The 14271-nt window shown below is 43.3% G+C and overlaps 1 long non-coding RNA gene across 1 annotated transcript; it reads left to right on the top strand.

Moving 5' to 3' along the window:
• The first annotated feature begins 1111 nt into the window (after window positions 1-1111).
• LOC128527125 (uncharacterized) lies at window positions 1112-14229 on the top strand. Its single transcript, XR_008360841.1, has 3 exons — window positions 1112-1243; window positions 1397-1538; window positions 14049-14229. It is a non-coding gene; the product is annotated as an uncharacterized LOC128527125 (long non-coding RNA).
• Window positions 14230-14271: the final 42 nt, after the last annotated feature.

Below are 14271 nucleotides of genomic sequence, written 5' to 3'. Positions count from 1 at the left end.
AAGCTGTGTAGATGCCAGCTCAGTACAGAATTTCCAGTAAACTGTGGTCTTGGAGCATTTCTCACATTTATCCAGCTGCAATCATGTGAAAATAAGCGCCCACAGGAATTGGCAGCGTCCAGAGAAAAAAAAAACAGAAAGACAGACGTCACTGTCCTTCTGCACTCTCCAAGAAAAAGAGAGAAAGAATGTAAAGATCTATTTTGAATCCTGATGCAGTGCTGTGGTGTGAAATCTAAAGCACATCACACACAACGATCGACACCACACACGTGATGGTCATGACCTGAAGAGCTCTCTGCTCCGTCCCTGAGCTCAGGGGGAGAACACACACACACCCACACACACTCCTCTTCCTCTTTCTGTTCCTTTTCATCCTGATCGCGGTGATGTTATTTCCACTTTTGTACAGAAACAGAAGCAGAGACATGGCTACAGCGACTCTGTGGGATTTATCCTGATTTGTTGTGAAGCCAAAAAATCTTTACTGAACACAGAGAAGCATTTCATAATAAATATTATATTATAAAATTTATTAAAATAATATGAAAAGCCCTGAATAATGTGTTAGAGTTGGGGTTAAGTCTTTAAACTTTAGGGGTTGAAGAAAATAAAATATAAACTAAAACACTACAAAAGTGCTTAAGCTCTATTTAAACTGCATTACTTTGACATGTAGAAGTGGCTGATTTAATATTTAGTGATTAGTGGTGATTGGTAAGTCAGAGAAACATCCAGGAGGACAAGAGAAGAACACTTTAGAAGAGGATGATGTTCTCAGATGAGATCACTTCCCCAGATACAGCTCATCACACATCGTCCTCACTGTGAAGCGTGGTGGTGGGAGCATCATGTAGAGCATCACCTTCGGCCTTTGGGTTGGTTCTTTGGTGAACTGCCGTCTTTTTACCCTGTTCAATTCAGTTCTGGTGTGTTTATCAGTTTTTTTCTTTTCTTTAACAGCTCTGTTTAATGTGAAGTGCCAGCCCGCAGTAGGAGTCATCGGTCAGATCACTAACATCTCTTATTAACACAGTGGTTTTAACCAGGTTTAGAGAGAATACACCCTGTTTCACATTTCAACTGTATAAGAACAGAGTGACAGGAGACTCTCGATTTAAAGTTGAAAGCTTGCCATCGATACAGTTTCATAACACAGCGATCTCAGATGAAGGTGGATATAAATATTACATCAGGACCTTTCAGGGGAATGTTAATGTACAATTCACAATTAATGTCACAGGTAAGAGAGAAATGTCGTCTTGTTCTCATTATCTCACAACTACAGAGTCACAACTGCACCATTATTTCTGTCACTTTCTGAAATATTTTTTTTTTACATCATGTGATATGTACCATCCACTTGTTTGATTGGACAAAACACTCCACACTGCAGATCACACAGGGACATGATGGTCTCTTCACTCTGTTCAGCAAACTGAGCTTCAGGAGCATCGACACGACCTGGGGATCAGGTGCGTCATCCTCAACTACAGATATGAAGAAGAAGGAGAGAGGACGTTGAGTTGGGGGATAGGGTAAGTGCTGTCTTGTACTACACAAATAAATGACAAAGACAATGCTATAATCAATCACAGAGGATCGTAAAAGTAAAAAAAATTATTTTACTGTCATTTTTGCTTTTCATTGGCAATACATTATTGAAAAGCACTAATTCTATTACTGCTTTTTATTCTATATTCTCTTCTAATATATTGTCTAAAAAGACAATCTCTCTGTCTTTCTGTCTCTCTCTCTCACACTCCAAGATGACCAGGAGATGCCCCACATATAGAAAAGAGCATCACTGCTCGTCTGATAGTTCTCGGGTCTCTTATTGTCGGCCTCCTAATTGTTCTGTTTAGATGCAGCCAGAAAGATTCAGCCAGAAAGTAATAAAATTCATTACAAAACATGGAAAATAACAGAAAAACTACATCTAATATATTAGTAACTAACATACTAATCTACAATTAGTAACAATCGAATTTTTTTTTTAAATGGGCACAAATATTTATATAATCCAGTATATGATGATAATTAAACAAAACCATAGTCTAAAAATAATCAAATCCATTGCTATATAATAAATAACATTGTGGCGTGGGCGGGGCGGCGGCTGGCGACCATCATGCCTTGCGGGAGGGGTTTCTGTGTGTTCACCTTGTTGGGGAAGGTTGTTTGGGTTGGTGGCTTCAGCCATATTTGTGTGTTGAGTGTGTGTGACCTGTTAAATGTGCTCATGTTTATGCTTAGGCTGAATTGATGGTTCTCGTATGAATGTGTTTCCCATGCTATACAGTGACTGTGTGAAATAAAGTTATCCCAGCCATTGCATTGGGCAGCAATTAAGCTCACTCGTTCTCCAAGATCCTTCCGGCGGTAAAACGCTACATTGGTGTCAGAAGTGGGATGGAGATTAAAGAGTTTGAGCGCACTATCGAGGACCTACGGAAGATCCAAGTAGGCTGCCGAGTGGCAGAGCAACTACGCAAGAAGAAAAAGCATCTTCCTGACGGGGTTAGCGCAAGCAAACCAGGGCGACCAAAGCGGAGTGGCAAAATGAAGATTCCGGCACTGGATCTCGGGATTCTTCGCGCAGGTAGAGCTAGCCCAGAGTGGCACCAGCTTCCTTTTTTGAGGCGCTATGCGAAGCGGAGCGCACTAAACCCATAATGGCGGGACATCACGGCGAAAGAGTCGAGCGACCTCCCGCAGCTCGGGGGTGCTCGGTAGGTGAACCGAGCCGGGGACAGGGCTACCCGTCACAGTTAGGCAACAAACAAGCCTCCGAAGCTTTGCGGGGACGCCGAGGCCCGGGAACTTAGAGCTACCCCTGCAACGTTTTCAGGCCTGAGGGACAGCATACCCCAGCAGCCGTTAAACTAGCCCCGGGGGGTGCTAAGGGGAAGCCGCCTCCCGCAACTGTTCTTGTTCCCCCAACTTGTGGATTTAACATCTGTTTGGGATGTTTAGGAAATCGCCCTGGAGTCTATGTGAACTGTGTTCTGGACAACGTCTTACTACGGGCGCTCGTGAACACTGGTTCCACTTTTTCGCTGTTGCGCTGTGGATTACTGGGATAAAGCGAGCGGGTTTGCAGACTGCCTGATTAAGCCTTCAAAATTCGCACCATGTCTGGGAGCTACATGAAGATATGGGCTTGTCGCACGGTTCGAGTAAAAATAGGTGAGCGGATTCATTCACATGAATTCTTTGTGGGGAATATCGAGGAGGATTGCATTTTGAGGTTGGACATTTTTTCCGGTGGTCGCGCCATGTAAACATACGGTCGCGGACTGAGTGGGTATACTGGGCGTGCTTTTGCTGCGTAGTAGCGGGGGGTTGAACCAAACACAGACCGAGACTTGGAAACTGTTTCTCCACGAATTTGCAAATATCTTCGCGGTAGATGAGAGTAAGTGCACTTATACCAACCTGGTGCAGCCCACGATCGATACGGGTAATGCAGCTCCTATTCGGCTACGTCTGAGATGCCTTCCGTTAGCTAAACAAGCTATCGTCGAACAAAAGCTATGAGAGATGGCCGACTCCGGCATCATTTAGCCGGCGTCCGGTCCAGGTTCCTCACCAGTTATGCTAGTTCGAAAAAAGGATGATTCTTGGCGGTTTTGTGTAGATAACCGGTGGTTAAACGAGGTAACGCGTAAGGACTCTTATCTGTTGCCGTGGATAATCGATGCGTTCGAACATGTTGCGGGCTCGGCTTGGTTTAGCTCACTGGATCTGCGTAGTGGATTCTGGCAGGTAGAGCTCGCCCCGGAAGCACGACCTAAAACTTCGTTCTCGATCGGGCAAGGGCTATGGCAATTTCGGCATATGCCTTTCGCCCTATGTAACGCTCCAGTCACTTTTAAACGATTGATGGAGAAAGTATTTGCAGAAATACCTCGCAACCGTTATGTAGTCTACCTGAACGAATTACTGGTGCACGGCAAACAGTTTGAGGGCGCAGTTAAGGAAAGTCTTTCTGGCTATCCGGTGGGCGAATTTGCAGCTTAACCCCAAAAAGTGGAAGCTGTTGCGGCAAGAGACTTTTCTGGGTCACGTAATTAGTGCTAAAGGGATTGCTACTGATCCAGCCAAAACTGCTGCGGTAAAGAATTGGCCCGAACCGGTAAATATGTTGCAGTTACTGACGTTTTTCGACAGCTGTACTGTCTCAGGTTTCTGGAACCAAAGAGCATGCTATTGCCTACTTCACCATTCAATACTGAGCGGGAAAACTACACGCTAACGCCGATGCTTTATCCCGCCGGCTGTGCAGCAAAGCGCGTTGTTGGTACTGTGAGCAGGTTGAAGAGCGCGTGTTGTGATGTAGAACACTCTCCAAAACCCTCGATTCAGAACATTTCCCCCCGCGCAGTCCTCCGGACTCTCTGGTGGTGCTCAGCAGTCCGAGCCGGCGTGCAGCCGAGTTATTGCGTTGTCTAGGGCATCACCCGTAGTCATTTCGCCTGTGCCACAGCTGGACCGTGATCAGCTTATTGCTGAGCAGGAGAAGGATCCGGTTCTGCATAGGGCACTGGGTTGTGTTAAAGCAATTAAGCTCACTCGTTCTCCAAGATCCTTCCGGCGATAAAACGCTACAATATACAGTATCATGAAAAATAAAAAGCCCCTTCCTGAATTTTTGATGCATATATGTCCCACTTTAATGATTGAAATCATCAATGTTCAATGCTACACAAAGATAACCTGAGTAAATACTGTACTCAAATTGCAAGCATGCAGTTAAACAAGATGTTGGAATTAGAGAACTAGTAACTGAGAAAAGGAAATATTAAAACACCAAAACTGCAAACTTCTGTATTTGGTGTTTTTTGTTTTTGTCTTCTTTAATGCTGAATTCCTGTTTGTGCATGTCACGTTTAAACCTACAGTTTTACTTCCACAACAACAAGCGCTAACACACCTAACATTTTGACATACACTATTTTCTCATTTACAGTGGATTAGTGGTTAGCACTGTCGCCTTGTACCTCCAGGTCGTGGGTTTGACTCCCGCATCGGGTCTGTGTGCTCCCCGTGCTTGGTTGGTTTCCTTTGGGTAGTCCCTATAGACTGCCCTTCTGTCAGTCACTGAGAGGCTCTATGCTTTTAGATCAGTTAACTGTCAACTGCTCTTGTCCTCCATCACCTCTCAGCTGCAATTGCAATAAAACCGAACTGTTGTTCATCCCTGGTGACTCCACCGGTCAAGACCTTATGATCTCTCTGGACAACAATCAGATTACTTCGTCAGACATTGCCTTTAATCTTGGGGTAAATGTGGACAATCATCTGTTATTTCCCACGCACTGTTAGCCTTACTCACTCTTGTCGATTTATTCTCTACAGCATCAGAAGAATTCATCATTTCTTTCTTTACAGGCTACTCAAGTCTGTAGTTCAAGTCTGGACTTATCCCTCTTTATCTGTCCATTCTCTCTCTCTCCATTTCCCTCTCCTCCACCCTTCCTTCTCCATTACTTGTTATTTGTGTCGGATCTCCTTTTAAGCTCCTCCTTTGTTTTTCTTTTTCTTAATCACCTGCTAACCTTTTTCCTCCCTCCATCTTCTTTCCCCTTCATTTTGGATTTCTGTTCTGTTTCCTTCCTTCTAGTTGTTTTTGCTTATCGCTTTTGGCTTTTGTTTTCATCTTTCTGTTATGATTCATAACGTCACTGATTTTCCTTTCATCGTTCCCTAGTGAATAAAAAAAACTTTAGTGTATTACAAATATATTAAAATTTTCTACAGTACATTGTAAATATGCTATAAAAAAATGTACCATTAGTTAATATATAAAAAGTATACTAACATCATGCTTTACATTAAACTTTAAACACATTTTAAAATCATTGTATTATAGTACACTTTCTAAAAATATGTTATAGATATATACTTAAATATATAGTAAAATATACTTTACAGTGAGGTCAATAAGTGTTTGATCACTCTGTGATTTTGCAAGTTCTCTTACTTAGAAATCATGGAGGGTCTACAATTTTCAGCATAGGTGCATTTCCACTGTGAAAGACAGAATCTAAAAAGAAAAATGCGGAAATCACATTGCATAATTTTTTAAACAATTTATTTATGAATTACTGTGTCAAATAAGTATTTGATTACTTGCTTATCAGCCAGATTTCTGACCCCTTTAAAGACCTGTTATTTTGCTTTTAAATAGTCCAGCTACACTCTGCTCATGATTCTAAATTGGTAGCACCTGTTTGAGGTCGTTAGCTGTCATAAAGACATCTGTGCACCTCACAATCAGCCAAAGTCTAAGTAGATCCATGGGGTATCAGTGATGCTAAGAATGGTGAAGAATCAGCCCAGGACTACACATGAGGAGCTGGTCAATGACGTGAAGAGAGCTGGGACCATCGTTTCCAAGGCTACTATCAGTAATACAGACGTCATGGTTTAAAATCTTCTGAATCGGCATCGCGCGGAGGGTTCCCCTGCTTAAGTCAGCCCATGTCCAGGCCCGTCTGAAGTTTGCCAGGGATCATCTGGATGATCCAGAGGAGTCATTGGAGAAAGTTCTGTGGTAGGATGGGACCAAAGTAGACCTTTTTGCATGTGACAGGGCTTACAAGCCATCACTCACTACAGTGTGACATCACCTGCCTGTGACGGTGACGGCTCCCTCCCAGATGCGCTAAACAACTTTTAGGCTTGGTTCGACAGGCAGAATGACGTGGTGGCGAGGAAGACCACCCCTCCTCCGAACGACCAGGTGCTGTGTCTCACTACAGCTGATGTGAGGAAAACTCTATGCAGAGTCAACCCACGTAAAGCTGCTGGACCAGACAACATCCCAGGCAGAGTGCTCAGAGAATGTGCAGAACAGCTGGCAGATGTTTTCACCAACATATTCAACATCTCTCTGAGCAGTGCTGTCGTTCCCACGTGCTTCAAGGCCACCACCATCGTGCCCGTGCCCAAGAAGTCTACTGTATCCTGTCTCAATGATTACCGTCCCGTTGCACTTACACCCACCATCATGAAGTGCTTCGAGTGGCTTGTCATGAGACACATCAAGACCCTGTTGCCTCCCTCAATCGACCCTCTGCAATTTGCGTATCGTCCTAACCGCTCAACGGATGACGCCATCTCCACTACACTCCATCTTGACCTCACACACTTGGACAATAAAGACACATACTGCTGTAAGAATGCTGTACATTGATTTCAGCTCAGCATTCAACACTATTATCCCCCAACAACTGATCGGGAAGCTGAGTCTGTTAGGCCTTAACACCTCCCTCTGCAACTGGATCCTGGACTTTCTGACCGGAAGGACTCAGTCAGTATGGATCGGGAACTGCACCTCCAGCACCACCACACTGAGCACTGGGGTGCGACAAGGCTTTGTGCTCAGTCCCCTGCTGTTCACACTGCTGACTCACGACTGTGTAGCGACACAAAGTTCGAATCCCATCATCAAGTTCGCTAATGACACGACCGTGGTGGGTCTCATTAGCAAAAACTATGTGTCAGCGTACAGAGAGGAAGCTGAGCATGAACGGCTCCTCCACTGAGCATCAACGGCCCCTCTGTGGAGATCGTCGAAAGCACCAAATTCCTGGGTGTCCACCTGGAGAAGGACCTCAGCTGGTCCCTGAACACCAGCTCCATGTACAAGAAAGCCCAACAGCGTCTCTTCTTTCTGAGAAGACTGAGGAAGGCCCAGCTTCCACCACCGATCCTGACCACCTTCTATAGAGGAACTATCGAGAGCATCCTGAGCGGCTGCATCACTGTCTGGTTTGGGAATTGTGCCATATCGGACCGCGAAACTCTACAGCAGATAGTGAGGACAGCAGAGAAGATCATCGGGGTCTCTCTCCCCTTTATTGAAGACATCTACACCACACACTGCATCCGCAAAGCCACCAGCATTGTGGCTGATCGGACACACCAACCTGTAAATGCTCTTTTGCACAATATTCTTTACTGGATTACCTTTGCACTAACTTCTTAATTCTTGCTGCTACGTTAAGGAACGTTTACTGGTTCTCCACTAACTCAATTCATCACCTCAACACCACAGAGTATTATGTTATGTCATGTCGTGTTTGTCACTTTGTTGCTCTTGTTTGCACATTTGCACGTGCACTTTATGTTGTCTGTAAAAAACAAAAAACAAAAAAACATAGATAGTCTTCCTCTCTGGGTTAGCTAGTTAGTTTTTGTTTATTTATGTTGTTAATTAATGTTGTTGGGTCAATCTGTCTTGTTTCCGCTAGCCAGCTAACTAGGCCTCTAAGTTAGTTAGTTTAGATATACTATAGATAAACTATGTATTGTTTAATGTGTTGTTGATAAACCTTATGTACTGTGCTCGTGGTATAATGGCTCTGTAGCTCTCGGCCTGTTTTCAGTCTCTGTGTAACAAAATCAACACACCAGGTTTAATCTAATACTGTACCTGTATACTCTAATACTGATGTCTGTCTGTGTCCACACAACTGTTAATATTTTAGTTTGTGTATTTGTGAACACATTTTGTTGAACACAAACAAACTATAGTAGTGCTTTTTTTAACCTTGTGCAAATTCAATCTGTTGAACTTATGAATAAAATCTGCCTCATAATTACTGATGTAATGCTTTTCAAAAACATGTTATAGTGTAGAAAATACATTAAGCATTTATAAATGATCCTAAACATTATAAGTGTACTGGTAACACATTTGCAATACTGTAGTATAGAAGGTTGTGTGTACTGTATGATATAATAAAGTATATTTGTATTAACCTCACAGTGTACTTTTGTATAACAGCATGTTACGGCTGCAATGAGAATATACTCGTAGTGTATTAATCATGTATTTGTAATACAGTAAAAATAGCTGTAATGTACTTATAATGTATTAAATATATACTTAAATTGCATTAATTACTGTCAGGTATGTACGTTAGTACACACACGGCCATATACTTGAAGTGTACTAAGTATACTTAAAGTTCTTCCTAATTAATACACTTAAAATTGTGCTTTTGTTCAATTTAATTACACTTTAATTACACTTAGTACAAAATTAGTTGTTTCAAAATACAACCTTCAAGTGTACTAGTCACTAGTTTGGAGCAAGTACACTGAAGTATGCTTTGGCACGCTAGGATTTAATATCCTTAACATAATTTTTTTCACTTTGGTTGTCTTTCTTTCTTTCTTTCTTTATTTTTTAACTCGCTTTTTAAGTTAGTTTTAGTTTTTTCTATTCTTGTAGTTTTTTCTTCCTTAATCCTCGCTTTTTTCTTCTTCCACAGTTGCTTTCCTGCCTCTGTTTTCTTCCCCCTCTTTTCTCCACTTCTCTTTTTTGTTCCTTTTTTCCCCCAGATTTCCCCTCATCACCTTCTGCTCTCTTTATGGCCTCTTATATTTCTTTCTTCCCTCAGATCTTTTTCATTATCCTTCCTTTATTCTATTGTCTCTCCTTCATGTTCCTTTTTCTTCTCCGTCACTGATCTCTCTCTCCATGTGTGTGTTTGTGTGTGAGTTTAGTTGCCAGATATTGTTTGTTTTGTTTTGATGATATTTTTCATACGTTTTAACAACAACAAAACAGCAGAGCCGGATCAATATACAATCGACACCCAGAGCAAACATTTACCCACCAACAATAAACTGTTAGTATAAGAGAGTGAAGGTGGAAAAACAGTCCAGTGAAAAAAAAACATAAAGGAAAGAAAGAAGAGAGAGAGAGAGAGAGAGCGGTTGGCAGGACTGACGTCATGACTGTAAGTACTGTAGATCCCACAAAGGGGCCCGAATCCGCCAGAATAGATCAGATTTCTTCTGTAATTGTATGTTAGTTTTTCCACAGGCAATTATCTCTTTGCCAGATAAGTAATAAAGTTATGTAAAAAGTTTAAATCAGAAAGATCTAGAGATGTTTTACAGTTGAGCAGGTATATAGTTGGAGACACAGTGAATTTTCTAGCCAGTACTTTCTGAACCAGGTCATGAAACCAGTCCTTATACCAAAAAAATGTCATTTTCTTACATTCCCGGAATAAATGCACCAATGTTCCCTTTCCCGAATCACATTTAAAGAACTGCTGAGACACATTTGGATACATTTGTGGAGGTGTACAGGGTGAGATGTTCTGTATAAGAAGTTAAGTATAAACCGACCCTTCAGTGACCCGGGAGAAGGAGACGGGAGTTTACTGCGAGATGGAGATATTTTCTGATCTCTTCCCAAACCAAAAGGGAATTAAATAACAAAACATTTGAAACTGTCCCTGAAATGATTAACAAATACAAGAGATGTTAGTGTTCTCGGTTCACATTCACAGGATTCCACAATGACACACAGGGACACACAGGGACACAGGGACACACAGGGACACACACTGACACACAGGGACACACACTGACACACAGGGACACACAGTGACACACAGGGACACACACTGACACACAGGGACACACAGGGACACACACTGACACACAGGGACACACACTGACACACGGGGACACAGGGACACACAGGGACACACACTGACACACAGGGACACACAGGGACACACACAGGGACACACAGGGACACAGGGACACACAGGGACACACACTGACACACAGGGACACACAGGGACACACAGGGACACAGGGACACACAGGGACACACAGGGACACAGGGACACACAGGGACACACAGGGACACAGGGACACACAGGGACACACAGGGACACAGGGACACACAGGGACACACAGGGAGTCTGTATCAGGTAAAAACATCTTAACATTTGTTTGATCCGAGCAGCTCATTACAGTTTTTTACAGACGTAGGACACATTTCTCAATACTTAGGTCACTTTTGCAAAACTCTTCACACACTTCTCCTAACGGACTTTCAGCTTGGCAAAGCAGATCAGTTCACATTCAAAATGCACTACAACTACCAAAACACTTTATTCAGGTCTCAAATAAACTCATTCTTCCCGAACACTAGCAAAGGTCGACAGCCGACAAACACACTGTGTCACCCACAAAACAATGACCTAAAAAACACTAACAACATGAAGCATTACACAGTGTTGTCTTGTGGAAAATAAGGACACGTCTCTGTTCTAACTGCAATACATATTACTGGAATGAATCAGGGATAACTTCATTCTGGGATGGGCTGCGATCCACTCGGTGAAATTCCACATTGTCCCACACAATTATACATGTTGTCTGATTCCTTCTCTCCGCATGCCTTTCCTCACCTAGCACAACCCTTCCATGGAGTAACACCTGCGTAGATGTTCATCTACAGTACAATGAGAATCTGCTGTGGCTGGTTAAACTGCATTATTCAGTTTTGCTTTATGTTATTGTTTTGAAGTTTAACAGTTTTAAACAGTATGTAAGCACATGTGCTCACTGTGTGAAGAGTTTTGCAAAAGTGACCTACGTATTGAGAAATGTGTCCAAGCGTCTGGAAAAACCTGTAATGATAAAGCCGCCTGTTGGGCAACGATCCACCTTCACACTGGCCTGGCTCGAGAGGAGAAGAGAACTTAAGTCTGGGGGTTTATTAACGCACTGATGGCTGCATTCACAGCCTTAAAGGAGGCAGGATTTATATAACAGGGTAACAGACGTAAACGGGGACAAACTCACGTTAAATGTGTTCAAACTCTCTCAAAGGAAAAGTGGCAAAGAGTTTTAAAGCTGCAGTGTTTCCAGTGTCGGAGAACCGCAGAGAGATCAGCCTGACCGCTATACCCTCACACACCACACTGTTACAGAGATACATCCATCTGTGTGTCTGTGTGTGTGTGTGTGTGTGTGTGTGTGTGTGTGTGTGTGTGTGTGTGTGCGTAATCTATGTTTTTCCCTAAAACTCGCTTGTGTGATTTTGTGAATTTGCAAACATGTAAATGACAGTGAAGGTCACAGATACCAATTCTGTACACACACACACACACACACACACACACACACACACTTTCTCTCTCTCTCTCTCTGTTTCCTGTGTGTTAGAGCAATCAATTTGATTCCACAGTTTGAAGTTCCACAGTTTGTCTTCTTCATCTTCTTTCTTCTGTACTTCAGTCTAAGACATACAGTAGACAGGGAGGGACAGAGAGGTGAGACTGAGGGAGGAGGAGGGACAGGCAGAGGGAACGAGGGACATGAGACTGGTGAGAGACAGAGAGACAGATAGAGACTGAGGGAGGGTGAGAGACGGATGGAGTGAGAGAGATGGAAAGAAGCAAAGGGAGCAAAGGAGAATGTGTGTGTGTGTGTGTGTGTGTATGAGATACATTCCTCTCCTGATGCCCCTTAAGTTGGACTGTGTGTGTGTGTGTGTGTGTGTGTGTGTGTGTGTGTATGTGTGTGTGTATGATACATTCCTCTCCTGATGCCCCTTAAGTTGGACTGTGTGTGTGTGTGTGTGTGTGTGTGTGTGTATGATACATTCCTCTCCTGATCCATCCAGCGCTGGACTCAGAGGCGTGGTGGCTCAGTTTACCAGGGCTCCCACATTTGGTCTTGTTTTCATTTAAGACCAAATGATAAAGAGGTCTCTCCCTAAGAACCAGAGTTAGAGCCAAAAACACACCATGTTATCTCCAGTCCATGTAAACAGTCTAATGGTGGGGAAGAGAGAGGATCACTAAAATCACACTCACACTTCCCTAAACACTGGTGACCATTTTGTTAATTTTTAAGCTTTTATTACCAACCCCCCCCCCCCCCCCCCCCCCCCCCCACATAACCGCACTGAGACGTCTCTTCCACATTTCAAAGGCTTTAAGGGAGCAAAGTTCATGAACTCTTCTTTATGTTTTCTCTTTAATGAAAATATAAACGCTGTAACCTGCTGTCGTCACTCAGTGGACCGGAGGTTTGATTCCTCGCTCTGGCATGTAGAGCAGGGAGTGACAACCATACACCATACACCAACAGAACACCAGTGCTGCTTTCAGGGCAAATGAATTCAGTCACATTTTTCCCTTTTGGGCAGCAAACCAATAAAAAGAGGTCTGTTTTGGGCCACGACCCTACGTTTTTGGGAGAAGCGCCAATAGACTGTTGAATTAAAGATGCATAAAGTCCTTCCCAGTGTGATTTACACAAATTGAACATAAGGAGCCGAAATCAAACCTTCCTGGACATCAGTCAATGTTTATAGTAAAGCAGCTGGATGAAAGCAATAAAACCAAAATCAATAAAATGAACGGCTGTAAACGGTTAAAGTGTCATGTGTGTTAACGCCCTCGGGAGTCAATACTTCAGGCTCTTCTAATCCATTGTGCTGGTGCACAGAGGAACACTGTCTCCCTGTCCAAATACTTACAGACGTGAACGCTAGAATGTTGTGTAATAACATGTTATTGTGTGAGATGAACACGTCTTTATTCTACGGAACTGAAAGCAGTATGAAGCACTCTCACTGCAGGACTGTGAGAATGGGATGGCATTTAGTGATGAGGATGGCGATGATGATGATGACGATGATGATGATGAATAAGGAGGTGGAGTATTATTACATCATGCTAGTTTCTGATCAGCCATAACATTAAAACTACCGGCCTCATATTGTCTTGTTCCTCTAGGGCCTCTGCAGGTGTGTGTGCGTGTGTGTTTTTGTGTGTGTGTGTGTGTGTGATATGTGGCACCATGATGTCAGCAGCAGATACTTTTTGTCCTGCAGGTTATGCAGTATTGTAAGGGTTTCCCAGCGGAACGTTGCCCAGAGAACCTCACTTCTTTCCATAGTGTGTCCCGGTTCCATCTCCTACCTACAGAAACAACACACACCCCCATGTAGAAAATAAACATGATTCATCAGACCTGGCAATCGTCTGCTATTGCTTCATGGTCCAGGTGCCCACAATAGGAGCTCTTGGTGGAGGACATGGCATGGCCTGGTGCAGGGTTCACATTATTAGCAGTTTGATCTACAGCAGCTCTTCAGTTGGACTGGACTACACAGACCAACCTGGACTCCCCATGTGCATTCTGTGACCCCTGACCCCTGACCCTATCACCGCTTCACCGCTTCTTCTGTCTCTCTGCTCTGTTCGCAGGCCCTGACCCCTGCAGACCACCAACATCCCACAAGAGACCCAGTCGTCTAGACACTCCAATTGTTCAGATCCTTACATTCCTTACGCTTCCAACACATCGTCTCCGAGAACCGACTGTTCCTTCGCTGCCTAATAAACAAATAAATGAGTAGAAGTGAATGAAATTGATACAATCAGTGTTATTCAATTCATTTGGCAATAAACCCCGCCCCCTATCAGGTGA

Source organism: Clarias gariepinus, chromosome 6 (assembly GCF_024256425.1).
Source record: "Clarias gariepinus isolate MV-2021 ecotype Netherlands chromosome 6, CGAR_prim_01v2, whole genome shotgun sequence".
Lineage (NCBI taxonomy): Eukaryota > Metazoa > Chordata > Actinopteri > Siluriformes > Clariidae > Clarias > Clarias gariepinus.
The sequence above is the reverse complement of the archived record's forward strand: the minus strand, read 5'-3'. Positions and strand labels throughout refer to the sequence as shown.